Source organism: Pongo pygmaeus, chromosome 2 (assembly GCF_028885625.2).
Source record: "Pongo pygmaeus isolate AG05252 chromosome 2, NHGRI_mPonPyg2-v2.0_pri, whole genome shotgun sequence".
NCBI lineage: Eukaryota > Metazoa > Chordata > Mammalia > Primates > Hominidae > Pongo > Pongo pygmaeus.
This window is the reverse complement of record NC_085930.1, coordinates 95541043-95550426: the sequence shown is the minus strand read 5'-3', so window position 1 is coordinate 95550426 and position 9384 is coordinate 95541043.

Here is a 9384-nt window from a genome sequence, read left to right as displayed (position 1 = left end):
AGGACAGGAGTTCGAGACCAGCCTGGCCAACATGGTGAAATCCTGTCTCTACTAAAAACACAAAAATCAGCCAGGTGTGGTGGCGCACACCTGTAATCCCTGCTATTCAGGGAGCTGAGGCAGGAGAATCACTTGAACCTGGGAGGCAGAGGTTGGAGTGAGCTGAGATCGTGCCACTGTGCTCCAGCCTGGGTGACAGAGCAAGACTGTCTCAAAAATAAATAAATAAAAATAAAAAATAAATTATCTCAACAAACCCAAGACACCATCCTTACCCTATAGGTGGAGAAACTGAGGCTCAGGAATGCTGGGTAAGATGCTCGAGATCACACCGGTGCAGCCAGGATTTGAACTCAGATCTCTGACTCGAGGGCCCACACTTGTAGCCATTTACTATAATATATGGCGCTTAAGGAACAGCTGAGCTCAATACATAGACCCTCATAAAACAATAAGACCCTGAGGCAGTGGCCCACAAGACACTGATTGTGCCATGTCAGTTGTGTTGTAGGTGTTCAGAGGAGAGAGTAAATCTGGAACGACCCAGGGAGGACATGGTCTAGCCTTGGACCTTGAAGAGGTGGTGGGACTTGGATTAGTGCATTGGGAAGGGTGTGGTTTCAGGTGGGGACAAAGGTGTGGAAGTAGGGCTGGGTGGGGCCCCACTTAGAGGCGGTCTGGGGTAAAGTGAGGGGCAGGGAGGGCGGCTGGCCAGCTTCCAAGTGGAATTGAGGCATAAAGCAGGGCTGAGGCCCAGGCCAGGAGCTGAGCACCTCCTTTTCCTGTTAGTCTCATTTCCCTTCCTCAGGGACCCACAGAATAAGCTCTCAACTAGAAGCTATTGTCCCTGCCCCCTCAAAATCCCAGAGTTTGGAGGCCCAAATGTCAAAGGGGAGTGATGGCTCTCTGGGCCAGTGGCGTGGGGGTAAAGTAATTTACCAAGACAGTTGTAGGCAGAGAAAGGCAGATTTATTGGAGAAAGTAGAAAAATACGTTGCAAGGAGGCAGAGGGCAGCCTGCATGAGAGATGCCGACTGCAAAGAAACAAAGGCTGGCTGGAGATTTCATAGGACGGTGCTGACACTGTGTGCTGAAGAGGGCTGTGCGCAGCACCACGACGCCACGCTTGCAGTGAGCTCACCTGCAGGTGTCTGGTGATAGCTGGGCACAGGAAAATGGTGAGTTACTTGCGCAGGAGGGCTGTGTCCTGGACCACGAAGAAAGGCAAGACTTGTAGCTCATATCTGCTTCTGCTTTTGCTTTCCCCGGTCCCACCAGCCTGACTCCCTTTCCCTCATCAGGACTCCTCCACACCAAGGAAATAACAGGTCTCCCCGCTCAGATTCAGCCTCGAGCCAGCAACAAGGGGAGTCGGAGGAGGCCTTTAGCCTATTTTATTGGTTTATTTTCTTCTCACAGCAAATATGCCCAGCCTGTGGCAGGCATCCAGGCACACCCAGTACATGTTCCTGTCCTTCCTCCCCTTGCAGGTATGGAGCGGGACCCAGTCCCGACACAGACTCACTGTCCCTCTAAAACCACATTCACCCCTACTTCAGAAACGGAAGTTTCACTGAAGGTTTCTTAGGAATTTAAAAGGCAAGGTTCCTTCCCAGTTTAGCAAGACTTCCTGAAAAGCCCACCTCCCATCCCAGGGACTTTTTTCCCTGGGGCCCCAGCTTCAGCCCTCCTCCCAAATCACAGCCTCCTCTCTGCCTCTCCAGATGAATCCCAGTCTGTGGCCCACAGCCCTCACATTCTTAAACTAAGTGCCGTTAGCAGGACCTGCCTGGTGCAGAATGAAAATGTGAGGCCCTTTTTCAGAAATTATGAAGAATTTCAGCTGGGCATGGTGGCTCACACCTGTAATCCCAGCATTTTAGGAGGCTGAAACAGGAGGATTGCTTGAGACCAGGAGTTAGAGATCAGCCTGAGCAATAGAGTGAGACCACATCTCTACAAATAATAAAAATATTAGGCTGGGCTCGGTGACTCACGCCTATAATCCCAGCACTTTAGGACGCTGAGGCAGGCGGATTGCCTGAGGTCAGGAGTTCAAAACCAGCCTGGCTAAAATGATGAAACTGTGTCTCTACTAAAAATACAAAGATTAGCTGGGTGTGGTGGTGGGTGCCTGTAATCCCAGCTATTCGGGAGGGTGAGGCAGGAGAATCGCTTGAACCCGGGAGGCAGAGGTTGCAGCGAGCCGAGATCATGCCACTGCACTCCAGCCTGGGCGACAGAGTAAGACTCTGTCTCAAAAAAACAAACAAACAAACTAGCTGGGCCTGGTGGTGCTGCTGGTGGTCCCAGCTCCTTGGGAGGCAGGGGGCGGGAGGATTGCTTGAGCCTGGGCTGTCAATGCTGCAGTGAGCTGTGATCATACCACTGCACTCCAGCCAGGGCAATAGAGCGAGACTTTGTCTCAAAAAAAAATTTTTTTTAAGAATTTCGGCAACAGCTGAGCATGGGTCATGAGCCCTAAAGCTGACCTTGCCCTTAGCACATCGAATGTCCAGTTTTCATGAATTTTAAAGCTAACGTCTGAGATCCCACTCCCTCCCCCCACTCCACTCCCCAAAAAGCATATTTTGAGAAGGGCTGCTCTGGACTACACTCACCCCACACTCACCCCTTCACTTTTCATCTTGCCCTTAGGCCCTCAGTAGAAGGTTTGAGGTCTCATAGTTGAAGTGATTGTACCTGTCGCAAAGTACTTTCAGCTGTTCTTTATGAACGAGAAGTTATCATCCCATTTTACAGCTGGGCAAACTGAGATTTAGAAACTCCCACCTGGGCCAGGTGTGGTGGCTCATGCCTGTAATCCCAGTGCTTTGGGAAGCCAAGGCAGGAGAATCACTAGAGCCCAGGAGTTCAAGGCTGCAGTGAGCTATGATTGTACTGCTGCACTCAAGCCTGGACAACAGAGCAAGACCTTGTCTTTATTTTAAAAAAGGAAAAGAAATTCCCTGCCGGGCATGGTGGCTCACACCTGTAATCCCAGCACTTTGGGAGGCTGAGGCGGGTGGATCAATGAAGTCAGGAGTTCGAGACCAGCCTGGCTAACATGATGAAACCCTGTCTCTACCAAAAAAATACAAAAATTAGCTGGGCATGGTGGCAGGCGCCTGTAATCCCAGCTACTCGGGAGGCTGATACAGGAGAATATGCTTGAACCTGGAAGGCAGAGGTTGCAGTGAGCTGAGATCATGCCACTCCACTCCAGCCTGGGTGACAGAGCGAGACTCCGGTTCAATAAAAAAAAAAAAAGAAAAAGAAATTCCCTCCCTGAGCTGACACCTTGCTGGCTAGTAGCATAGGTGGTACCAGCTCTGGCCTCCAGACGTTCTCAGCCCGCAGCCATTTCCACTACAGAAAGCACCCAGACATCATCCAAAGCCAACACTCAGATGATGCAAAAGTCAATGCAGATAACTCACAGGAAGGAAGGTCATCCTGAGGTCTGATGAGTCAGGGGAGGACAGAGACATTCCTCACATTTTCACCAGCAGTTCTGCTGATAGAGGTCTCATGTGGGTCTGGTGTTCGTCTAGGGTTGGGTGGAGCCGTTTCAACATGAGAAACGGCTGTTACAATAAATACAATAAAAGATGGTCATGCTGATTTAGCAGGAAGTGAGTGGAGCCAGAAAACCAAATTGGGGGTGAGGGTGAGGAAGAGGAATGGGGCTCTCAAATCCAGCAGCAAATAGGCCCATGCCTGGAAGGAAGTTAGTCTGAGGCCACAAAAAATCAGGCAGGGAGGTACATTGCTGGTAACTACACATATTGGTGTCATCTTCCTAGAGGACATGTGGGTAGTTTATAAGAGAAACCATAAAGGGGTCATAAAGGTAAGGCTGGGTCAGGTGCGGTGGCTCACACCTATAATCCCAGCACTTTGGGAGGTCGAGATGGGAGGATCGCTTGAGCCCAGGAGTTTGAGACCAGCCTGGGCAAAATGGTGAGACTGTCTCTACCAAAATGAAAACATGCCTGTAGTCCCAGCTACTCGGGAGGCTGAGGTGGGAGGTCAAGGCTGCGGTGAGCTGTGTTCATGCCACTGCACATCAGCCTGGGTGACAGAGCAAAACCCTGTCTCAAAAAAAAAAAAAAAAAAAGCTATTAGCCAGGCCTATTTATGAGAAAATTAGATCCAGCAGATGAACCCAGTGTAGGGAACATTCTATAGGATACCAGGCCAATTCTCAATACTATCAAAGTCATGAAACAAGGAGAGGCCTGGTATGGTGGCTCATGCCTGGAATCCCAACGCTTTGGGAGGCCAAGGCAAGAGGATCACTTGAAATCAGGAATTGAAGTCCCACCTGGGCAACAAAGCAAGATCCTGTTTCAAAAAAAAAATGCTGGGCATGATGATGGGCACCTGTAATCCTAGCTACTTTGGAGGCTGAGTTGGGAGGATCGCTCAAGCCCAGAAGTTTGAGGCTGCAGTGAGCTATGATCGTCCCACTGCATTCCAGCCTGGACAAAAGAGTGAGACCCTGTCTCAAAAAAAACTTATGTTTTTTTGTTTTGTTTTATTTTTGAGATGGAGTTTCACTCTTGTTGCCCAGGCTGGAGTGCAATGGCACGATCTTGCCTCACTGCAACCTCCACCTCCTGGGTTCAAGTGATTCTCCTGCCTCAGCCTCTCGAGTAGATGGGATTACAGGTGCGTGCCACCATGCCCAGCTAATTTTTTTTTTTTTTTAGATGGAGTCTCACTCTGTCACCCAGGCTGGAGTGCAGTGGTGAGATCTCAGCTCACTGCAACCTCCACCTTCCAGGTTCAAGTGATTCTCCTGCCTCACCCTCCTGAGTAGCTGGGACTATAGGTACACACCACCACACCCAGCTAATTTTTTTATTTTTAGTAGAGATAGGGTTTTGCCATGTTGGTCAGGCTGGCTGACCTCATGATCCACCCGCCTTAGCCTCCCAAAGTGCTGGGATTACAGGCGTGAGCCACCGTGCCCAGCCTAATTTTTTTTTTTTTTTTCATTTTAGTAGTGACAGGGTTTCGCCATGTTGGCCAGGCTGGTCTCGAACTCCTGACCTCAGGTGATCCACCCACCTCGACCTCCCAAAGTGCTGGGATTACAGGCATAAGCCACCACACCCAGCCAAAAAAAAATTTTTTTTGAGCCAGAGTCTTGCTCTGTTGCCCAGGCCAATGGCACAGTCTAGGTTCACTGCAACCTCTGTCTCCTGGGTTCAAGCAATTCTCCTGCCTCAGCCTCCCGAGTAGCTGGGACTACAGGTGCCCAACACCATGCCCGGCTAATTTTTGTATTTTTAGAGAGACAGGGTTTCACCATGTTGGCCAGGCTGGTCTCAAACCCCTGACCTTGTGATCTGCCCACCTTGGCTTCCCAAAGTGCTGGGATTACAGGTGTTAGCCACCGCACCCAGGCAAAATTTTGTTTTAAAAAAGAAAAACAATGAGAAATTGCCAAAGAGTGGAGGGGAGACATGACATCAAATGCCATGTGGTGCCCTGCATGGAATATTTTCGGTTTTTAGAGATGGAGTCTTGCTATGTTGCCCAGGCTGGAGTGCAGTGGCTATTGACAGACACGATCATAGTGCACTGCAGCCTCAATGTCCTGGGCTCAAGCAGACCTCCTGTCTGAGCCTCCCAAGTAGCTGGGATTACAGGTGAGACACCACACCTGGCAGAAATAACAGCACAGAGATGAAGCGTCCCTTTCATCACATCCTGAGATGGAGTCTGCCACATCACAGGGTACCACTGGTGAGGCTCACCTTATCACATGGTTAAGGAGGTGTCCCTTGGGTTTCTCTGATGGAAAGCCACTATTTTTCACTTTCCATACTCTATTCTTTGGAAGTGAGTCAATAAGTCTAGCCTACCCTCAAGTAAGGAAGGACAGGAATTAGGCTTCACCTCCAGGAGGAAATCTTGATTTTTAAAATGTTAATTACCTTTAAAAAAGAAAACCTGGCCGGGTGCGGTGGCTCATGCCTGTAATCCTAGCACTTTGGGAGGCAGAGGTGGGCGGATCACGAGGTCAAGAGTTCGAGACCATTCTGGCCAACATGGTGAAACCCTGTCTTTACTAAAAATACAAAAATTAGCTGGGCATGGTGGCGTGCACCTGTAATCCCAGCTACTTGGGAAGCTGAGGCAGGAGAATCGCTTGAACCTGGGAGGCAGAGGTTGCAGTGAGCCGAGATCGTGCCTGGTGACAGAGTGCGACTCCATCTCAAAAAAAAAAAAAAAAAAAAAAGAAAAGAAGAAAAAGAAAAGGGAAAAAAAAGAAAACCTATCCTAGTGGTAAAATGCAAAAGATACCAAGGCATACATGGTGTTAAGTCCTCCTATCTCTGTCCCCAAAAGTAGCAATGTTACCATTTTCTTGTGAATCATTCCAGAGGTATTTTATGCACAGACAGGCAAATATGTGTACCTTGCTCCACCTTTTTTACACAAGGGCGGTACCCTGGCCATGCTGTTCTGCACCCAACCACGGGGCTGCTTGAATTATGGGACTCTGTAAGCACCCCAGTTTCAGATGTCTGGCTATGAGGGGATGGGTCAGTAAATGACATTCTGTATAGCAAGGGCCTGGCCACAGCTAGGAGCAGTGACACAGATAAGTAGCTTCTGGTCTCATGAAAAAGTAAGATGTCAAATGACAATAAAATCAAGTGCAGAGTACATAATCATTTCAATTAGGTGGAAGTTGTCTTTCAGGAGAGGCCGCAGGAAACTGTAAATCACTGAGATAAAGTGGAAGGCTTGTGAGTATCATGTTTTGTTACATATAAAAGAAAAACTAAAAGATGAGACTGTGAGCTTTTGGGAATGCAGTTTCCAGGATCCTGAAGCCAACCACATATGGGTGGCAAAGACCCCGTCGCCCTTTCCTGGTCAGGGAGGGAAGGGCCGTTTGACTTTCTAGAATTGTCTCCCTGGATCGAAGGTGTTTGCTGTTAATTGTTTTGTGGAAATAAGAGTAGAGCAAACACCCCACCCAGGGCAGGGACAGGATATAGATTCCTCAGGCCTGAACTGTCAGGCTCGAGGCCACACACTTGTGGATGTCCCACACCCTGGTGCTACTCACAGCCTGCAGGATGAACGCTGTCCCTCAGCCTGGTACCTGTCTGTCCATCCATCCATCCATCCATCCATCCACGCATCCATCCACTAGCTTATTTCCTTTATTCACTCAGCGTTTATTGTGTGCCTGACCTTGTGGCAGGTGCAGGGATATGGCTGTGGTTGAGATGGATACAGATCCTCTGCATGGAGTGGAAGGTCTGGTACAGAACTAACCAGGTGTGGGGCATGCATCTGTGCTCCAGCAGTGCCTTGAGATCTCCATGTACTTCCCCACTCTGGGAGCAGGGCAGCTTTGTGGAGGAGGCAAAGACCAAGCTAAGCAGGAGTGAGCTAGGCTTGGGGGGCTCAGGGGAAAAAAGGGGACACTCCAGGTGAATGGGGACAAGAAAAGGCTCATAGACCAGTACCAGCATCCATTCACCAAGCCTTTTCCTCAGCTGCACCCTGTGCCTGGTGCCTGGCAATCACGATTTCATTTCATCTCCATAGTAGCCTTTTGAGCAAGATAATAATTATCATGCCCTTTAAAAAAAAATTTATTTATTTATTTTTTCGAGAGAGTCTCACTCCGTTGCCTAGACTGGAGTGCAGTGGCACGATCTTGGCTTACTGCAACCCCTGCCTCACGGGTTCAAGCGATTCTCATGCCTCAGCCTCCCAAGTAGCTGGGATTACAGGCGTTTGCCACCATGCCTGGCTAATTTTTGTATTTTTAGTAGAGACAGTTTCACCTTGTTGGCCAGGCTGGTCTCGAACTCCTGACCTCGTGATCCGCCTGTGGCGGCCTTCCAAAGTGCTGAGATTATACGCATGAGCCACTGTGCCTGGCCTATCATGCCCTTTTTAAAGATGAGGATGCAGGCTGGGTATGGTGGCTCATGCCTATAATCCCACAACTTGGGAGGCTGAGATGGGAAGATCACTTGAGCCCAGGAGTTCTGACCAGCCTAGGCAACAGAGTGAGACCCCATCTCTATTTTTTTTTTTTTTTTTTTTTTTTGAGACAGAGTCTCGCTCTGTAGCCCAGGCTGGAGTACAGTCGTGCGATCTCAGTTCACTGCAACCTCCACCTCCTGGGTTTGAGCGATTCTTCTGCCTCAGCCTCCCAAGTAGCTGGGACTACAGGCGCCCGCCACCATGGCTGGCTTATTTTTGTATTTTTAGTAGAGAGGGGGGTTTCACCATGTTGGCCAGTTTGGTCTCGAACTCCTGACTTCATGATCTGCCTGCCTCGGCCTCCCAAAGTGCTGGCTACGGGCTTGAGCCACTGCACCCTATCTGATTTAATGAATATTTCTTGAGCACCATGTGCCAGGACATAGGGCCACAAGGCTGACCCAAAGAGCTGAGCTGAGTCCCCTGTGTAGAATGCCTGGTGTATTCCAGACATTTGTGAATTTATCCTCCCTGCAAAATTGAGCGCCTCAAAGACAAAGCTGAGAGTTCCTTGTTTTTTTTGTGTGTCTCCCCAGTGCTCAGCCCAAGGCCTGACGTACAGAAGGCACTTAAACATTGCAGATAAGACATAGTAGCAGATGGGCGTGGTGGCTCACACCTGTAATCCCAGCACTTTGGGAGGCCAAGGCGGGCGGATCACGAGGTCAAGAGATCGAGATCTTCCTGGCTAACACGGTGAAACCCCGTCTCTACTAAAAATACAAAAAATTAGCCGAGTGTGGTGGCACACGCCTGTAGTCCCAGCTACTCAGGAGGCTGAGGCAGGAGAATCACTTGAACCCGAGAGGTGGAGGTTGCAGTGAGTCAAGATTGTACCACTGCACTCCAGCCTGGGCAACAGAGCGAGACTCTGTCTTAAAAAAAAGAAAGAAAGAAAAAAAAAGGACATAGTAGCATGGGCTAGACTCTGCATATTGAATGCCCCCTGCCCATTGCTGGGAACCATGTATATGTCCCTGGAACCCTCCATCCACAGCTTCGTGGTCTGTCAAACAAGAGTTCTTTCAACATGAATATTTTTAGAGCACCCATGTGCTCTAATACAACAGCAGAGCAGTAAGAGTGCCTGGCACAGGGAGTTTCAAGGGAAGAGTCTGAGAAGTTACCAGAATGCTGTAATCTGTCACAGCAGGATGATTTGCTCTGATGGGGACCATACAGAGTACAAGGTGCGTGCAGTTGGGCTATTATCAGGATGAATGGCATAACACATACCGGATAGAGAAGTTGGTGGTTTCCTGTGTGCCAGGCACTGTATGAGTGCTTTGCAGAAACTTATTTGGGCCTCACAATTTCATCAGGTGGGTACCATTATGATCAGCCCGTTTACTGAGA